This window comes from Myxine glutinosa, chromosome 11 (genome assembly GCF_964187855.1).
Source record: "Myxine glutinosa chromosome 11, kmMyxGlut1.1, whole genome shotgun sequence".
Taxonomy (NCBI): Eukaryota; Metazoa; Chordata; class Myxini; order Myxiniformes; family Myxinidae; genus Myxine; species Myxine glutinosa.
Genome location: NC_136271.1, coordinates 45015515 through 45036543, shown reverse-complemented (window position 1 = coordinate 45036543; position 21029 = coordinate 45015515).

The following is a 21029-nucleotide window of genomic DNA, read 5'->3' as shown; positions in this document are numbered from 1 at the left end:
TAGTGATGGAAGATTTTGCACATTGGACAATCCCTATATATTTAACCTGGTGACAGCTATCGTTCCCAAAACATACAATATTTCTAGGTGATTAATGCAGTAAAACAGGTGTATTTGTGTACCCACATTTAAAACTGGCTCAACTTTCAAAAGCTGTTATCCCTGTTTGATATCAATATACATGTGGTCGATAGAGCTAGCGATTTGTCTGGCCATCTTCCGGAAGATTGTCCATGTGATTTTCTGTTGTGGAAGTACTAGTACATGACAGCTCATTAAAATTAAACTGTGTTGTGTTAGAATAAAAATTTCAATAAATAAATACATCAAGGATACATCAAATACAAGTCACTTGTGAGGAGTGAACGGAGTAGTGATGGTGTCTCACTTGTGAGGAGTGAACGTAGTGGGATGAAGTGTTGGTCTGGTCAGAGTGTTGTATTACGGGCAGAGTTTTCTTACGGTCTGAATGTATGAATCATGTTCTGTACTGAATGTATGAACCAAGTTTTGTACTGAATGTTTACTGTGTTGGCCTCATCGTGTTCCTGGTGAAATTAAACAAGTTATGGTGAATACGACGTCTTATCTGTGCTTTTCCATATCTGTTCGACTAGACGAACCGTGCACACTGCAGGTATTTTTAAAAGTTTTTTCTCTGTTTAATTACGGCTTGGCGCAGTCGAAAATTAAGTGTTAATTAAGTCGCCAGCTATGAAACATATTAATCGATCAGGCAATATCCATCAGAGTTCTGGGCAAGGGTGTAGTAATAAATGAACGTTTCAATCTTACTAGATGCCGATGACGTTTTCCTTATGTCAGAGACAGAAGCTGACTTGCAGCTTGTTAAATCATTACAATGGAAATTGAATATAAATGTCGATAAAACGAAAGTTGTACACTATAGAAATATGGCAATACCACGTACAGAATTTGTTTTAAGTGTGTTAGACTATATGTCGGCTGGAAGTCCTACACCGGAATTGCTCTCGGCACCCTTTAAAAAATATTGGATATGCCCACACTCCTTTCTAAAAGTTATTAAAATTCAGAGAACGACAGCATTGGTTTGTCTTACTTATAATGTTAGCTCTTATATGTAGTGTAGCAGCATAGCAAACCTGTTGTGCATTTTGTGATACAAGCACCAAATTTGGCACAAATGTACATTAATATGTTGCGAACATTTTCAGATATTGGGCCACTTGAAATTCCGTAATTTTTTTTTTCAAATTTTTTCAAATTTCGTAATTTCAAATTTTTCGGGTGACACCGTCACAATTTCGGTCTTCGAGGCCGGCCGATATAGTGGGGCGGCTTAGCCCAAATATTCAAAAGAATTGTGCATTTTGTGATACAAGCACCAAATTTGGCACAAATGTACATTAATATGTTGCGAACATTGTGTGGTCAGCAATGAAGACGAGAGTCTGAATTACATGTATGCAAAAGACATTGTGAACCAGTGAAGCAAATACACGGGTAAGCATGAATTAAATCTAGGGCATGATATAATTTCCATGATGTTTACCTCTACACTCAATGGTGGAAGGAGGTAATGTTTTGATCCCAGCTTGTCTGTATGTCTGTTTGTCTGTTAGTCCACAAAATTCCAGACAAAGCTTGTAGTAGTGGTAGTTGTAGTGGTAGTGGTGATAACAGAAATTGTTATATAGAACTGAACTTATATTATTATTATATGCAGAAAATAACTTCATTTCTATATGCCCTGCAGTGGACAGGTTAATTGGTTTATGCACTGAAGGGGTCACCCTGGTGTGCACTGCTGTGTTCTGCCTCACTGAGTTGTTCAGGTATGATGTACTCAGCACAAGCTTCCGGTCGGCCCGGAGGTGGGGGTGCGGGGCCTGTCACGGAACGTCAAAACAAACGGCCTGCCGGGGCCGCCCAAAAGTCGGGCGTGAGGGGCGCGTCCACTAATGGAACGCCTCTCGCTTCCCAGATCGAGGGCCACGTGGTCAGGAGAACCTCGTCCCTTCCGGTCACACTTTGCCTATCGGCCGGCCTCGAAGACCGAAATTGTGACGGTGTCACCCGAAAAATTTGAAATTACGAAATTTGAAAAAATTTGAAAAAAAAAATTACGGAATTTCAAGTGGCCCAATATCTGAAAATGTTCGCAACATATTAATGTACATTTGTGCCAAATTTGGTGCTTGTATCACAAAATGCACAATTCTTTTGAATATTTGGGCTAAGCCGCCCCACTAATGCAGTGTTGGCTTGTAATATGCATTGCCATACCACTTTTAATATCACCACACAGCTCTTTTTCACGGCAATAGCTGAGTTTTTGACAAAACAAATATCACCTGTATGTAATAATAAGACTAAATATGTGTAGTAAATTTTTTTTTTGCAGGTTTAGAATATATCACCCCATATCGCGAATGTACATGTATATCTAATCCGACACACTTAGACACAAAATGGCGTCCAAATTTGAGTTGACACAACTCTCTATATACAGGGACTCTAGGTTCTACCCCCACATCACAAAAATGCATTGCTGCCGGGTCAGGGCCGGTGCCTTCCCGCCCAAATCGCCCAAAATAGGGACGCCATTACCGGAAATCCTATTTTCATCAATATCTGGAAAACTATACATGGCAGTATCACAAATCTGGTGTCTACACCCATGTTTTCATGGTCAATCATTATAAAAATGCATTTCTCCTTAGCCAGGGTTGTGTCTTTCCCACCCAAAAGCACCCAAAGTGCCCAAAGTAAGGAAACCATTGCTGAAATTCCTATTTGCCTCAATATCTGGACAACTATACATGGGAGTATCACAAATCTGCTGTCTACTGTTACGGTATCGTCACTTCCGCTGTTGTGGTTTTCACCCACTTGACATGTTGCTGATATTATGTATTATTATTATTCGCAAACGGTTTATTATTCAGGAACAGCTATCTAAAGTTAAAAAGGTTAACATAAAATGATACAGGAAATCGTGGACCGGAAAACGACGAGGCGAAGAAGAGGAGGCGGTGAGAAAAGTCTGAGAAGAAGCTGGTTGCTTTGCGTTCTGGATCGACCATTGTCGAGCAAGAGACATGAGTGAACTTTGGGTTTCCTGGAAAGGGATTCCGCGATAGAGTTGTTATTGCTGTGACTGATCAACCCTGCGTGTCAGGTTGGCGTTGGATTCGGAGGAACCATCGTCGTCTGATTACGTCTCAAGTACGAGCCGTCCGCCATTTCAACTCATGCGCTTCGCGTGTCGAGCAAACTTTCCTTGCTTCGTCAACCGTTTCCACCACGTTCAGACGTATCTGTGGTGTGTGTGTGCACCGAGGCTTCTGACGATTACTTTGCGGCTCGCCGACCGTGAACAGTGAAAGTTCGTACCTGGAGGGGGCCTTTGGATTTCCCAGTCGCCGTGAGTGCGCCTTTGTGCCACTTTAACCACGTGACCCTTTTCTCCGCTTTGGGTCGCGTGCGCCTTGGTGCCGTTTTGGGCGGCGTGTCTGTGCGTGCCCTCGGAACGAGATTCTGGTTTAGAGTCGACATCGTTCCGTTGATCACTGGAGGGGACCAACTCTGAGCTTGAAGATGGGAATATAGAGACATTGGGGAAGGTTCTTTCCACTCACTTGGAATACTGTGAGTTACTTTATGCATGCTAGCTGATGGAATAGAGAGTGCACTCTTAATTGTCATTGGTGGTAATGTTATTCCTGTGTGATATATAATATATTATTGGTTTGTTCGTAATCATTGGTGTTGTTTCCTTATTGATTTCGACATGGAAATATATATTTTTCTGCCGTGATTCCTCCTGGGGTTCGGAGGTATACCGAGACCAGGAGGTCGGGGAGGAACACGTAACAGAAATTGGGGGCTCGTCCAATTGACTCGTGGGCTCGAAATTGGGTCTGCGTCCAGGATATAAAATTTCCTAAATTTAGTCCGGGAAAGAATTCCCTAACATTCCCAGAATTCCCAAATTTGGAACTTTTTCCAACATTCCCAAATTTTTCCCCAAAAAAATGTAAAAAATTTTTTAAAATTTCTTGTGTGAAGGTTAACAGGTGTTAATAATAGTCACCATGGAGTTTGACGCAGAGAAGTTTGCAGTGACCCCTAGTGAAGCACAGTTCAGAGCGTTATTAAAATCGGACCTCTTGAAATTGGCCAAACATTTTAGCTTGGAGGTCTGAACTAATATGAGGAAGGCAGAGATGCAGACAGTGGTGATACAATCTATGGTGCGATTAGGAACATGGGAAGAGGTAGCCTGGGATTGGTTACCAGAAGAGCAAGAAAATGTGGAGCTCCGGAAACTGGAGATGCAATTACAGAGCCAGGAAAGGGAAAGAGCAGAGGAAAGGCAAGCAGAAAAGGAAAGAGCAGAACAGGAACGAGAACTCCAGAAAAGGTTAAAAGCAGAGGAAAGGAAAGCAGAAGAGAGAAGAGAAGAGAAACAAGCAGAGGAAAGGAGAGTGGAACGAGAACTCCAGGAAAGGTTAGGAGAGAAAAAAGCAGAGGAAAGGAGAGTTGAAAGAGAACTCCAGGAAAGGTTAGAAGACAAAAAAGCAGAGGAAAGGAGAGCTAGCTGCAAGAGAACTCGAAGCAGAGGACAGAAAAGCCGAAAGGGAGTTAAAGGATCGTGATTTGGTGCTCCAGCAGGAACTTAAACTCAAGGAGCTGGATTTAATGAAAGGACGGGGAGAGGTACCATCCATACCGACTGGTTCGACACCCAGTCAGAACACCTGGGATGTTGGCAGACATGTGAGACTGGTTCCACCATTCAATGAAAAGGAGGTAGCCAATTTTTTTTCACACTTTGAGAAGGTGGCTCAACTGCTAAACAGGCCTGAGGAGTCCTGGACCATATTAGTGCAAAGTGTTCTGGTGGGTAAAGCTCAATATATTTATTCGGCTTTACCGATTGACCAATGTGCAGATTATGAGATTTTGAAGAAAAACATTCTCAAGGCCTATGAATTGGTCCCGGAAGCTTACCGGCAAAAATTCCAGAATGCCAGGAAGAGGGAGAGTGAGACCCATGTGGAGTTTGCCAGAATGAAAGAAACCATGTTTGATAGGTGGTGTGATTCAAAAGGGGTTGGGAAAGACTTCGAATTATTGTGACAATTGATCCTGGTGGAGGAATTCCAACAGTGTGTCCACGAGGACATTAAAGTTCATCTGGAGGAAAGGAAATTACCAAAGCTGTATGAGGCAGCAACCATGGCAAATGACTATGCCTTAACCGACAGGATGGGGTTCCACAAACCTAACTTCTCGCCGAGACCTAGCCAGGGGAGCTATGGTACATCAGGGGCGGAGAAAGAAAATTCATGTGGGTGGCCTCGAGATGACTATGAGTACCACTCTGATACCACGACTTCTAGAAATCAGAAGACAACAGTTCCAAGGCAGACGTATCCTCCGGGGGGCTCGAGGCAGACCACGAGGTTCTCCTCCGGGCCTACTTGCGCTTTTTGCCATAAACCTGGACACTTGATGTCCCACTGTTATGCTTTGGGAAAGGAAAATCAGGAGCGGAGTTCGACTAGTACCACTCCGAATGCAATGGCCAATGTGAGAAATCGCCCTCAAAAGAGTTACCAACCATTTATTTCAGAGGGGTTTGTGTCACTGGATGGAGACTCGACTAACCAGAAACTGGTTAGGGTATTGAGGGACACAGGAGCACATCAGTCTTTGATGCTTGAAGGCATTTTGCCAGTGTCGGAGGAGACGGCAACTGGTGATAGTGTTCGTTTACAGGGGATTGGTGGCTGTGTTAGTGCTCCACTTCATGTCATCCATTTGGAGTCCGATTTGGTGTCAGGACCAGTCACCGTAGGTTTACAAGCCACTCTTCCTCTAGAGGGAGTATCTTTGGTTATCGGGAATGATTTGGCCGGTGGTCACGTTTATGGTAACCTGATGGTTGGTAAAAAGCCCAGCAGGGAAAATAACACCACACCAGTTAGGGATGGCGACAAATTGGACAAGTTATTTGTAGGTGGACTGAACTTCAACACAAAGGAAGAAGTTCTGACCTCTGTTTTCAGCAAATATGGACCGCTTTTGGAAGTGCTGCTGATAAAAGACAGGGAGACACAAAAGTCAAGGGGGTTTGGCTTTGTCACATTTGAAAACTCAAAGGACGCCAGAGATGCAAAAAAGGATCTGAATAGCAAGGAGTTGGAGGGTCGGACCATAACAGTAGGGAAGGCATTTCATAGGTGTCTTGGGGGCTACAGAAGAGGACAATGGAGGAGTAGTGTTGGTGGTGGCCGCAATCGATGTTATTATGGAGGCTCCCAGAGTTACGGCAGCTCCCGAAGGAAGGATTATCAGAGTAGTGGCCGAGAAGGAGACCGCTATTCATGTGACTACAGTGACAAGCGGTTCCACCGTAATTATTGTGAAAGTTCGGAAAAATTGAAGCACTGAATGCTGCGGAGCTGCCGAGCCAAGATTCCTACATGGATTAACCATGAACGCCACGTTCCTAAAGGCGTCCATGTAGTGAACTTCCCTACACGGATTAACCGTGAACTCCACGTTCCTAAAGGCGTCCATGTGGTGGACTTTCCTGCACGGACTAACCGTGAACTCCACGTTCCTAAAGGCATCCATGTAGTGAATACTTCCAGGCCTCACCACCCAACCACCATGGAACCTGGCTTTCAGTTCGGCCTCCCGGGAAAAGTGTGGTAGATTTGCTTGACTTTGGATTTTGATTACTACCCCTTAACCTTCACTCAAAAGAAACGAAAAATAAAATCAGAGGGGGATGAGATGGAGTTTGGCTTTGCAGGAGTCCAACTGGGAAATTGAACCTGTAAAGGGCAGGGACAATGGCGTGGCTGACGCTTTGTCCAGAGTCAATTAACTTTGGAAATCTCTGTGGGTTGTGTGAAATTTGTTGCTTTATTTTTGAGATGTTGATAAATGCTGCTCATGGGAATTGGTGATTTGGGTTGTGAGTTTATTTTTGTTTGTTTAAAGAGTTTGCATGCAAATAAAGTTTTCGCTGTGTTCAAACTTTCTTTCTTGAGGGGGGGAAGTGTTACGGATTTGTCACTTCCACTGTTGTGGTTTTCACCCACTTGACATGTTGCTGATATTATGTATTATTATTATTCGCAAACGGTTTATTATTCAGGAACAGCTATCTAAAGTTTAAAAGGTTAACTTAAAATGAGACAGGAAATCGTGCACCGGAAAACGACGAGGCGAAGAGGAGGAGGCGGTGAGAAAAGTTGGAGAAGAAGCTGGTTGCTTTGCGTTCTGGATCGACCATTGTCGAGCAAGAGACACGAGTGAACTTTGGGTTTCCTGGAAAGGGATTCCGCGATAGAGGTGTTGTCACTGTGACCGATCAACCCTGCATGTCAGGTTGGCGTTGGAATCAGAGGAACCATCGTCATGTGATTACATCTCAAGTACGAGCCGTCCGCCATTTCTACTCGTGCGCTTCGCACGTCGAGCAAACTTTCCTTGCTTCATCAACCGTTTCCACCGCGTTCAGACGTATCTGTGGTGTGTGTGTGCACCAAGGCTTCTGACGATTACTTTGCAGCTCGCCGACCGTGAACAGTGAAAGTTCGTACCTGGAGGGGGCCTTTGGATTTCCCAGCCGCCGTGAGTGCGCCTTTGTGCCACTTTAACCACGTGACCCTTTTCTCCGCTTTGGGTCGCGTGCGCCTTGGTGCCGTTTTGGGCGGCGTGTCTGTGCCTGCCCTCGGAACGAGATTCTGGTTTAGAGTCGACATTGTTCCGTTGATCACTGGAGGGGACCAACTCTGAGCTCGAAGACGGGAATATAGAGACATTGGGGAAGGTTCTTTCCACTCACTTGGAACACTGTGAGTTACTTTATGCATGCTAGCTGATGGAATAGAGAGTGCACTCTTAATTGTCATTGGTGGTAATGTTATTCCTGTGTGATTTATAATATATTATTGGTTTGTTCGTAATCATTGGTGTTGTTTCCTTATTGATTTCGACACCGAAATATATATTTTTCTGCCGTGATTCCTCCCGGGGTTCGGAGGTATACCGAGACCAGGAGGTCGGGGAGGACAGGAACACGTAACACTACACCCATGTTTTCATGGTCAAACATTACAAAAATGCAGTTTTCTCCTTAGTAAGGGTCATATTTTTCCCACCCAAAAGCGCCAAAAGTAAGGAAACAATTGCTGAAATCCTACTTTTGAAATTTTGAAATTGTTGAATGACGGGGATGATCTTCTGCAAATAGAGGAACCGAATCACCTCCAATCTCGACATGAAGAGGCTGATACTCTCATTGCCTTTCATGCAAACAGCATTTCCACTGGTAACATTCTGGTGAGGTCCACCGATACGGACGTCTTCATCATTCTGCTTGGGCTCTCTGGAAGGTCGGAAGGGATCAGCATCATCATGGACTATGGATCTGGCAACAACCGAAGGTACATCGGTGTCTCTAAAGTAGCTGCCATTCTTGAGAAGAAACAGCCTGGTATAACTGAAGCACTAATCGGCCTTCATGCCCTGACTGGTTGTGATTTCACATCATGTTTCTTCAGAAAGGGCAAAGTTAAGCCCCTCCAGCGGATGGAATCAGATCCAGCTCATATGATGGCATTGCGATCTCTGACTTCTGAGGAAGTAGACATTCCGGGTGTTACCGCCTTTGTCTGCTCGCTGTATGGGTTCAAAACCTCTGACATTAATGAAGCCAGATACAAGGCATTCATGTGCATGAGTGGTGGTAATGAGAAGGAGCCCCTTGCCAGAATCAAGAAGATAAACTGTGCTTCTCTTCCCCCGTGCAGCAAGACTCTTGGTAATCATATCAAAAGAGCCCGATGTGTGGCAAGAATCTGGAAGAGAGGTGACCAGACTGATCCAACAGGTGGGGCAAGTCCCACAGACTATGGATGGAAGTTGACTCATAACTGCTTTGAACCAGATTGGTACCCAGGAAGTGCAGTACCTGAGTCCCTCACAGGCCTACCTACGGATGACGGAGACAGAGTTGGAGCAGCTTCCATAGATGACGAGGAATCAGACGTCGATAGTACTTGGAGTGAGGACAGCAATACTAGTGATGAGAGTGACGGAGTAGACACGTAAAAATGCAGAGATGTCAGAACAACTAGTGTCATTGAACAGTACTATTTTCCTTCTGAAGGACAATGACTCTGCAAGTTGTGAGTTAAGGACACAAGTTGGATGGAAATACCATAATACACCATTGTTGAGGTAATGCATGGTGAACTAGATATTTTAAACACTGTAAATGTTGTCAATGTAATGACTGACCATGAAAATATGGGTGTAGACACCAGATTTGTGACTTTAAACACTTTTCTTGCACAACGTTTCTAAAAATGTTTAAAACCTAAACACAAATGTCAAATTCATAAACACCGTCAGTTTAATAAACACAAGCCATAAACTTCCTAAACATGTTTGGCATAAATTTAAACATGTTTAGAAACGTGGTGCAAGATAGTGTTTAGAAAAGTGTTTAAAGTCTAAACACTGTTTTTGCATATGGTATTATCATGTATAGTTTTCCAGATAATTAGGAACGTATGATCTTTTAACAATGGCATCCTTACTTTGGGCGCTTTTGGGCTTGACCAAGGAGAAATGCATTTTTGTAATGTTTGACCATGAAAACATGGGTGTAGACACCAGATTTGTGATACTCCCATGTATAGTTGTCCAGATATTGAGGGAAATAGGATTTTCAGCAATGGTTTCCTTACTTTGGGCACTTTGGGTGCTTTTGGGCGGGAAAGACACAACCCTGGCTAAGGAGAAATGCATTTTTATAATGATTGACCATGAAAACATGGGTGTAGACACCAGATTTGTGATACTGCCATGTATAGTTTTCCAGATATTGATGAAAATAGGATTTTCGGTAATGGCGTCCCTATTTTGGGCGATTTGGGCGGGAAGGCACCGGCCCTGACCCGGCAGCAATGCATTTTTGTGATGTGGGGGTAGAACCCTTTCAACCCACGTGGTCAGTTGCTTCGGCGCTTTTCACTTGAATAAGCCTTCTGGGCTCCTGGTCTAATGGTGACCAAAACTGTACACACCACTATAGATGAAGAAGAAGAAGACCAGTCTTGTTGCATCTTCAGATGCTCTCCTGAAGGGTAGGAATTGTCATGAGGTTTTCCATACATCATGCCAAAGAAGAAGTGAAATAGAATTAGGAGATCAGTTTGAAAAGTTTCATGAAGCTGGAGCAGGCTGCGAGATGGATGAGATTGGGAGTACATTTCATGGTATGGATGAGATTGGGAGTACATTTCATGGTATGGATGAGATTGGGAGTACATTTCATGGTATGGATGAGATTGGGAGTACATTTCATGGTATGGATGAGATTGGGAGTACATTTCATGGTATGGATGAGATTGGGAGTACATTTCATGGTATGGATGAGATTGGGAGTACATTTCATGGTATAGATGAGATTGGGAGTACATTTCATGGTATGGATGAGATTGGGAGTACATTTCATGGTATGGATGAGATTGGGAGTACATTTCATGGTATGGATGAGATTGGGAGTACATTTCATGGTATGGATGAGATTGGGAGTACATTTCATGGTATGGATGAGATTGGGAGTACATTTCATGGTATGGATGAGATTGGGAGTACATTTCATGGTATGGATGAGATTGGGAGTACATTTCATGGTATGGATGAGATTGGGAGTACATTTCATGGTATGGATGAGATTGGGAGTACATTTCATGGTATGGATGAGTAGTTATTTTGATTGATATGCGAAGTAAACCAAATCAAATTCATATCAATAGATTTCATTTCCTCTACCTGTCAGGTCTGGAGTGACCAAAGGCAGTGTTCGAGGCCCAGTCCTATTTCTAATCTCCATAAATTATCTACCTGACTCTCTGGAAAATAATTTTTATCCATTTGCTGATGACTCCACTCTCTGCTATGACATCCCTCATCCTTCAGGAAGACAAGCTGCAACCTCTTCCCTGTCTTCAGGTCAAACGCGTGGAATATGTCTTTCAATCCTGACAAATCTCACTCTGTCGCAGAAACGACTGTATGGCAAACCCTCCCATCTACTTTCTTAACAATCCTCTTGAAGTTCAGTCACTCAAACTTTCAGGCCTCATTATCAGGCATGATATTTATTTGGCCCTCAAAGCTACTCATCGACTGGACATCCTTCTTTGGCAAAGTTGAACTTTTATCCACCTTCAAGGCCTTCATCCGCACCTTGATGGAGTAGTCCTCTTTCCTCTGGGCTGCCCTCCCCCCCCACCCCCCCGTCCCCGTCCCCGACTCATACCTTGCTCAGCTTGACGTCGTGGAAACCAAGGCCTTCAAGATCATCGGAATCTCCCGTGAAGAAGCTGGGTTTCTGTTGCTCTCACATAACAGGTATGCTCTCTACTGAGTGCTCACCTCCGTATTAGGTCGCCCCTCCCTTCCATAATCATGATCTTTTCTACCCTCAATAACCCTCGACAAGCCCACCCTACCTTTCCAGGTTACTGTGTTTACCCCATGCCCCTCCACCCCTCTTTCACTTTTTTTTTGTTCCATTTTTGTTTAATCCCCGGGTTATCCCTTCCTGTTCTTGCTGTGTTTTTTTTTTGTTTTTTTTTAGTATACAAAATCGAGGCTCGTGTAAGAGCTAACATCAATCACAAAAAAAACGGACACACAAAACATACAATAAAGGGAGCGGGTCAAGGGACAAGACAAGATGACAAGATGGGGACAATAAAGGGACAATATGGGGAGAGAGAGGGAAGCACACAAGTACAACAGCAAAGAACAGGGACATCGGAAGATTTGTGGGGGGGAGAGGGCTTGGGGGGAGGGGGCAGGGGAAGGAGGGGTGGGGGGGAGGTGGGAGAGGTAAAAAAAACACACGGACACTGCAAGGACTTCCAGGAAAGAAGTCGGAATTTCAAAAAAGTGGATTTGGGGTGAATTAACGGGAGTAGAAAAGATCAAGGTTTTGGATGGGGGAAGATAAGAGATGGTGGTGAACAGCTGTTTTAAAGACCTGGAGGGAGGAGTGGGATTGAAGGGAGTGGGGGAGTTTGTTCCAGACGCGGGAGAAAAGAGGAATGCAGGAGTGAAGGTGAGCAGAGAGTCTGATTGTACAGACTTGGCATTTAATATGGAATATTTTTTTTGTGGGGGTGAACTTACTTTTCAAGTTGACTTAGAACCAAAAGTTAATTGGAATTATGTTGAAATTATTCTAGATTTTGTTAATGTGACTTTTAAAAGAAACAAAAACCACATTTGACATTTCAAAGCAAATAAATTGATCCTTGAAAGTGATGTAAACTGATATCGAACTCAATTCACGGACAGTACTGTGTTAAACTTCTGTACGTTTTCCAGAAGTATCTCTTTATTTTGCACATTAGCCCAATTTTTTTTAACAAAAACAAAAGTTAAATTATGACTGGGATTACGGACAGTAAAATTACAGTTCAGTACTTCGTGTAACCCCCACGAGCATTCAGGAGAGCACGTACACGTTGAGGCATGCTGTTCACGAGATTTGCCAAGGTTTGGACAGGAATCGCTTGCCATGCAGTGACAATAGCCTGCTGCAATTCACGCACAGAGGTCGGCTGCTGGTCCAAGTTGTCGATTTGACGCGTTAATTCTGTCCACAAGTTCTATATCGGATCCATATCCGGGGACATGGCAGGCCACTCCATATGCTCTACACCACGGTCAGCAAGAAAGTGTTGGATCATGCGAGCACGATGAGGCCGTGCATTGTCATCTTGGAAGACAAAGATTCCTCGAAAGGCTGCACGAGCAAATGGAAGCAATGTTTCTTCCAGAATGGCCCTGTACTTGAACTGGTTCAGGTTTCCATTCAGAACAACTAGGTCAGTTTTGCCCTCTGCATGAAAAGCAGCCCAAACGGTCACCCCACCACCTCCAGCTTGGACTCTTGGCACTATACAATCTTCGTTGTAGGCTTCATGCACTTGTCTGCACACTCAGACATGGCCATCTTGACGATAGACCAGAAATCAAGACTCGTCACTGATAGGCTATGAGCCAAGGGGGTTGGTCAGTACCATACAGATGGAGTAAGGCTCATTGTGATTTTTAGCAAGATATATGTCCCTAGATATGAAAAAAAAAGTGATAGCAGTGTATAACTCTCGGCCATCTCTGTGTTATCACCCGAAATATTTATTATACGCCTGCTTCGCTTCGCCAAAAAATGTGATATTTGCTAAAATTGGAATAAATATGTTTTTAAGGACCACAGAGTGCCAATAATTTGCATACTGGATGCCAACTAATATAGTAATAGAAATATAGAACATTTGTGGGGGTTATTTATCAAAATATTGATATAATGACAAAAAATATGTTAAATTTAGTGAAAAAGTGGTCGAAATCGCTTCGAGTTCAGAATTCACATTGTACATTTTTTGTCAATATTTCAAAAATGAAAACTCCCAGAGTAACATTTGACCCCTCAAAATCTTCGCAAGGAACCACTGCATTGGAATATATCATTACTTTGTAATATGGTGGTTGTTTGGGGCACATATTTTGGCAAAGTTCAAAATATGTTCAACCATACCCCCTAATTTTGATCTTTTGGAACGAAACATAGCTTTTGAACATTTTAGGTTTATTCGTCTACTACCTTTGGTATCTCAGTGTAATTTTTGGTATTAGCTGGTATCCTAAAGTAGGTTTGTAACATCAGCTACATTATATTTCACAATGCATGCAAACTTGCTCCACACTCTAGGTTTATCATGATCTCTCGAACAAATACGATCTCGATCTCGATCTCGGCATTCTGTGGTCCTTAAAAACATATTTATTCCAATTTTAGCAAATATCACATTTTTTGGCGAAGCGAAGCAGGCGTATAATAATATTTCGGGTGATAACACAGAGATGGCCGAGAGTTATACACTGCTATCACTTTTTTTTCATATCTAGGGACATATATCTTGCTAAAAATCACAATGAGCCTTACTCCATCTGTATAGTACTGACCGGTCAATTTGGGGGGTCTGGCTCATAGCCTATGAAGATCACGTGATTCCAGTGTCCTGGCTGCCATTGACGGTGCTCTCTGGCCCACTGCAATCGGCGCTGGCGGTGTTGTCTTGTCAGGCGTGGCTTTCTCAGGGGACGCCTGGCACGATAGCCTGCTTGAACCAGTCGTTGGTTGACTAGCCTTCTGGATACAGGCACATTTGTCAGTTGCTGCCACTCAGCCCTAAGCCGATTAGCTGACTTGGCACGGTCATTGCGGACTAACCGGTGCAGCTGGCGATCATCCCTCCTTGTGTTTCTGCGGGGACGTCCTGGCCTCGATATTGGAGGAGGGACACCCCTCTGAGCATTTCGTTTCGGGATCTTTGACACCTGACCTTGAGTGATGCCATACTTCCGAGCAATAGCACACTGTTTCATGCCGGAATTTCCTAAAGCCACCACTCCATGACAAACAGCATTGTCGAGTTGACGGACCATCTCCAGAGGAAGCGGCAATAACTTTTGTAGACGTGCAGCAGTTGTTTTCCACTAATACAGAACGCAACAACCCTTATACACCCGACTGTGAAGCCAATCGTCAAATGTACCTGTCCGTACATTTTGTCACGCCACCTGTGATATAATCCTGTTATTGACTTCTTGCTGCGACAGACAATCAGTGACATGGTTCTTTTAACAAAGAAATCACCGAAGCGTAAAAGAAACTCACCAGATTGATATTCTGAGTTCAGAAAGGAAACCCAAGTCAAGAAAAAATATATATTCCATATTAAATGCCAAGTCTGTAGTTTGAGTTTTGTTTTGTTTTGAGTTTGTATCGAGCTTGTTTACGTCCTGTGTCCTTACCCTCCCATGTTCTCATTCTTCCCCTTCCCCATTCTTCCTCCAAGCGTCCCTCCGTTGTGCCCCTCTATCCTGCGGTTGCTTTTACCCCACTTGCCACATTCCAACATGTTCCGGTCTGTTTTAACTCTTCCACGAGCCTTGACTTTGTTCGAAACAAGTGGTATGTAAAAAAAGAAACTGGTGAAACACCAGCACTTACTTCAATTTCACATTCAGGCCACAGCTGATGATCCATTCTCATGGCTGCCCAGGCCTGAAACGTCCGCATCCTGCGATGGAGTGACGACCTGTCAAACATCGGTTCTTAGCCAAGGAAACGTTCACAACTTGTCATGGACACCCGACGCTCCATCAAAAGGTCAAACCTCCATCTCCAGAGTTGGTGTCACAAGCAAAAAGGAATCTTTTGAGAGACATCTGTGATGAATGGTCAGATTTCGATGATGGATTTCGGATAACAACATTTGACGTTTAGAAATATTTTACTTTGAACCACCCACAACTCATACACAACCTTTCCATTTGCTCTGATCATTTTCAATATGGCATTGAACAACTCAATATGACGCAATATGACATTAAAACCTCTGGCAGAAAGCGGACAGTCTAACAATAGGAACCTCCAAGTATAGTTCCTCACATGAGGATGAAGACTTTTGGTGATCCAGCTTAAAAGATGTTCCTCACCTGTGGATCTCTCTGACTCTTAAAATTTCCAAGGACTCATAAATTATCCAATTTATAAATCTCTGTTTAAAAAAAAATCACATTTTAACTCCTTCTTCCAAATTTTTGACCTTATTTTACTTTATGAGTTAGCGATTCAAAAGAACTACAAGTATCTGACGTAAAAGAAGATTTTTGAAGGAATTTACTAAGTTCGCCATTTTGACCTACTTAAAGTCCGTGACCAGAACGAGCTTTGCAATCGAGTCAGGAGCATCCTTACGAGTCAGGAGCAGAATCTTGCAGCCAAATTTCAGCCGGATTGGCCCAGCGGTTTAGCCGGAGAAGTCGAAATAGGAGATGGACGGACGGACAAACAGCTGGAGCATGATGACAATATCTTATCTGGAATCCCAATTACAGATAAGCTAAAAAAAAAAACCCTGATTTTAAAATGTTTTTTCTATCTTGCAATTAGGTTTTTTATTTAGACTTTGTGAAATGTTCAATATGGAGGAAAATGTAATCTGATCACCACACCAAATCGAATCCATTGCTTACAACTAATAGCCAAATTTAGGTTTTTGATATATTGACCCTGTTGTGACCCACTTACAATGTGAGTGGTGGGGTTAACAGAACAAACATGAGATTAACCATCATTTGTAAGTTCCATGTCATGTTTGATGAAAATACCACCATCAGTATCAGTGGTGGATGGACACGTGATGCACTTTGGCTACCTTGAACATACCAGCGGGCTCTCCCACCCTTTGGGCACATTCTTGGAAATTCAAGAGTGCTACGGAACATTCTTGGTAATGCACAAGTGCTGTGGGACATTTTTGGAAATGCATATCTGCTGTGGCACATTCTTCAAAATGCATAAGATCTGCGCCACATTCTTGGAAATGCACATGTGCTGCGCCACATTCTTGGAAATGCACAAGTGCTGCGCCACATTCTTGGAAATGCACAAGAGCTGCGCCACATTCTTGGAAATGCACAAGTGCTGCGCCACATTCTTGGAAATGCACAAGTGCTGCGCCACATTCTTGGAAATGCACAAGTGCTGCGCCACATTCTTGGAAATGCACAAGTGCTGCGCCACATTCTTGGAAATGCACAAGTGCTGCGCCACATTCTTGGAAATGCACAAGAGCTGCGCCACATTCTTGGAAATGCACAAGAGCTGCGCCACATTCTTGGAAATGCACAAGTGCTGGCGACATTCTTGGAAATGCACAAGTGCTGCGCCACATTCTTGGAAATGCACAAGTGCTGCGCCACATTCTTGGAAATGCACAAGTGCTGCGCCACATTCTTGGAAATGCACAAGTGCTGTGCCACATTCTTGGAAATGCACAAGAGCTGCGCCACATTCTTGGAAATGCACAAGTGCTGTGCCAGATTCTTGGAAATGCACAAGAGCTGCGCCACATTCTTGGAAATGCACAAGTGCTGCGCCACATTCTTGGAAATGCACAAGTGCTGCGCCACATTCTTGGAAATGCACAATTGCTGCGCCACATTCTTGGAAATGCTCAAGTGCTGTGCCATATTCTTGGAAATGCACAAGAGCTGCACCATGTTCTTGGAAATGCACAAGTGCTGTGCCACATTCTTGGAAATGCACACGTGCTGCGCCACATTCTTGGAAATGCACAAGTGCTGTGCCACATTCTTGGAAATGCACAAGTGCTGCGCCACATTCTTGGAAATGCACAAGTGCTGCGCCAGATTCTTGGAAATGCACAAGAGCTGCGCCACATTCTTGGAAATGCACAAGTGCTGCGCCACATTCTTGGAAATGCACAAGTGCTGCGCAACATTCTTGGAAATGCACTTTATAATTTTTGTTATTTTTGCCCAAAGTCAGGCTCACGTACGCACCTGGCCCCAGGGTTTATGGTAGGTCGAGCTGGAGTACCTGCTGGAGTATGTGCACTGGAGTAAGGCTAAAGTATGTGATCGTTTGCTGGCCTTGTAGACACTTAAGGCCAGTAGTGGGGTTGGAAGCAGAGGTAGAACTGTATTTGAAACTTCTACTTAGGCCCAAGAACTGTTAAATATCAATTCTGGAGTTTAGGTGACATCCACATTTGCTCCATTGTCGTAAGAATTCCAAATTTGATAATAATAATAATAATAAAAATCAGTAAGTTAAGTAAAATATTTTGGTTAATTTTTGGTAAAAAATGGGAAAACGTTTAAAATGGCAATAAAGCCAAAGGAGTAGCAGTGACAAGATTGATAATTAGATACAAGGAATAAGGTTGAAGAGATGCAACATGACATGATCAGGTGATACGGCGCAATCACGTACAGAGTGTATGATGGAAGCACGATTGGAGGAATGTGGAGAGATGGTCAAACAGCTGACACTTCCAAATGAGGACAGTAATATGTTGAGTCAATGACCGTGTTTTGCTTTGAAGGTATCTTATTGGATGAGAGGTAGAAAGGACAGAAAGGTTAAAATAAAATAAAAACCAATGAAGGAAGTCTGACAAATAAGACTGTCTGCTGGAAATGCGAGGTGTCCAATCCCTTTCCATACCCACCATCACCCTGCCCTTCCCTATCATAGTTTGCTCCCTGTAGCACGTAGGCCTTTCACTCACTAAGTTTGAGAATTTCTGAAAGAGTCTTCACAACTCTGTTACTGGACCCAAAGTATTGATCCTGTAAAGGTATTGGTGCTTTAACCCTATCCTCTTCTCTTTCCTCACTCTTCGGGTCTTTCTTGGATGATCGCCTGCCTTTATCTTGGAAGGTTTCCAACATTATCCTTATTAAAAAGGAGCTTTCCAAATCTGATCCATTCAACTAAAGACCGGTCATCTTTCTCTCCACGTAAGCAAAGTGATGGAATCCATCATTACTGCACAACTCATGCTGCAGCTGCCCATTATCTTTTCTCAAAGTCCAATCAGTGCGGCTGCACCTGGAGATAATTTTTTTCTCCAACTCTCTGTGGTTGTGCAGCATAGAAGGAGATGCCGATGATTACTCCATATCAATGTGGGACACAAGAGCTTTGTTTCTCGGTCGTAAAGAAATATTCTGCTAGTTTCACATCCTTAAGTCATGTGATCAGTCTATAAAGAGTTTTGTGAGGGATTTTCTTCAGCAAAGGATGGGGTGTGGTTCAATATATATTTAAAAGGATTTAAAAAGGCTATGAATCCAATGATGTAGTGGACCCACGTTTGGAGAGGTTTTGAGTTGAAAGGGTCGAAACCTCAAGAAATAAAGGAGCCAGCTGATGATTAAGTATTCTTAATATCTAACAATTACTTAGATCTTAGAAGTTGATATGGTTCTTACTTTAGGTAACAATTATTTTGAGGTTTGCAATTCCATAGGTTAAGCATAGGGTGCTGTAGGATTATCATTTACAACATCCTTGAAATGTTAATTTAATGTTAACATTTTAATGTTTCAGGAATAGCCACTATTGTTGAATACATAATTATATTTGTGAGGAATGGACATGAAAGAACGTGTGTACATGTGTTGTTGGTTGTTATCTCCATATGCGGGTTTCAGAAAATGGAAAGACGGAGTCCTCACAGGTCTCGAAGTATCCACCTCCATTTCACTCCGTTTCAGTAAGGGATCACGATTCATGGACCAAACTGTGAAGTTTTCTTTTTCTCAAAGTTTTGTTCCGAGGGCTCTTTTAAGGATCATCACCGAGCCTCGGACAGCTTCCAACTGTAGCTCGTTTGTAGTAATATTCCCAGGGATGGTTTTTAAGATCTCTAAGGTTCTTTTTTTTATCATTCCCGTTGCTCCAATGATCACCGGTACAATGTTGGCACTCTTCTGCTTCGAAAATCATTTCACTTCATTTTTGAGGTCTTGGTATTTGGTCTTCTTCTTGATTTCTGTGTTGTTTAGGCCAAAATTGCTAGGTACTGACACCTGAATTATCAGTCATCTCTTCTTTTTTGTACCTAAATATTGTTGCAGATCTCAAACGTCGGCCTTCCCCTTACCAAGGACGGATTAATCCCCTTGTCTTTTATCTAGCCGACGCGATCCAGAGCTATTACGTTCCTTCCGGTCAGCGCTGAATAGGGTGGTAGGCCGAATTACTCCTATTACCTAATTACCAGCGCCTCCCAGGAAGCAAGGAAATAACCCCGCCCGAACCACGGTTTTAGTGAAAACGCCGAGCGATAGCGAGCCATGATCCGGGCCATTAACAGGTACTAAACCCGATTTGAGCAGTTGTAATCGTGCAACGCTTACCCAATGGAAGAAATCGCTAATACGGTCGGATTGAGAAGAAAGGAAGAACAGATTGGTTTATTAACACAATGTACAGTGAAGAAGAAGAAGCAGAATACACAGTGCAGCCTTAATAACAGTCTTAACTTATCTCTGGACTCAGGCCTGTTTCACACTCAGTCACACTCTCAGACACTCACACGGGGATGTAGATGGTCAGGGCGTTGGTCCAAGGAATGGCACCCACAGCTCGCTCCGGTCCCAGACTCGCCTTGAAGAGAAGATGGTAGGACGAAGAAGGTTGAGCAAACGGCGGCGTTCCTCGCGTGTCGTTGACGCGGACTGTACAATTACGGGGGGGGGGGGTGAGGGGGGGAACGGTAAGCTGGGCTAGGCGGTCACTTCGCAGCTCAGCCGCGTACGTAATAGAAGTACCAGCGCTATTTGCGCTCCCAATGCAGTTCAATGGCGAAGCGCCTCTCCCACAAGTCCTCTGCAATGCGCCGCTTCCAAAAGTCCTTCAAAGCCAATTCTCAATGAGACCTGTCACTGTCAAAGTTCCCCAGCAAGTTCTTTACACAGGCAATCCTCAACAAGTCCTTTAGACAAAAGCGCCTCTCCCAATAGTCCTCAGTCCAACGCGAATCGTGCCAGTCCTCTGGAAGGGCTTTGCATGCGCGTTTATATAGCGCCGCCCAGTGAACCCTCTGGAATTTGCCAGCCGCGCTTTGACCACGCCCCTCACGCCATTCCACCTGAGCCCTGGTTGGTCGTTGGCTCTTACCAGCTGCGCCCTTGACATCTGCTTGACGTGGCCACACCCCAAACTCACGCTCCTCCCCCTTTTCAGGCCTACCTCGTGGCATTTGGCTGGTTTGAGCATCCCATTGCGAGGGCAATAGCAACAATGGGGCGCAGACTGGATGCTGCCCAACGAGGTAGATTTGGAGGGTGGGCCGCAAAATGAATGGGACCTAAGCTTATGATTTCTTTTACACAGCACAGGTATCACTGTTGGGAATGGCCTACTCTTACACATACTATGACATAACTAATGTTCTAAGGTGGCCTACGTGTTGAATGTGGACTAACTATGGGGGCAAACCTTTCACCTTTATTAACCAATATGTACATTTCTCAGAGCCACAACAATATTATATGCATCCAGTCGCAATGTCTTGCTTGTTTTCTACCTTGGTTCAATCTGTAGCATG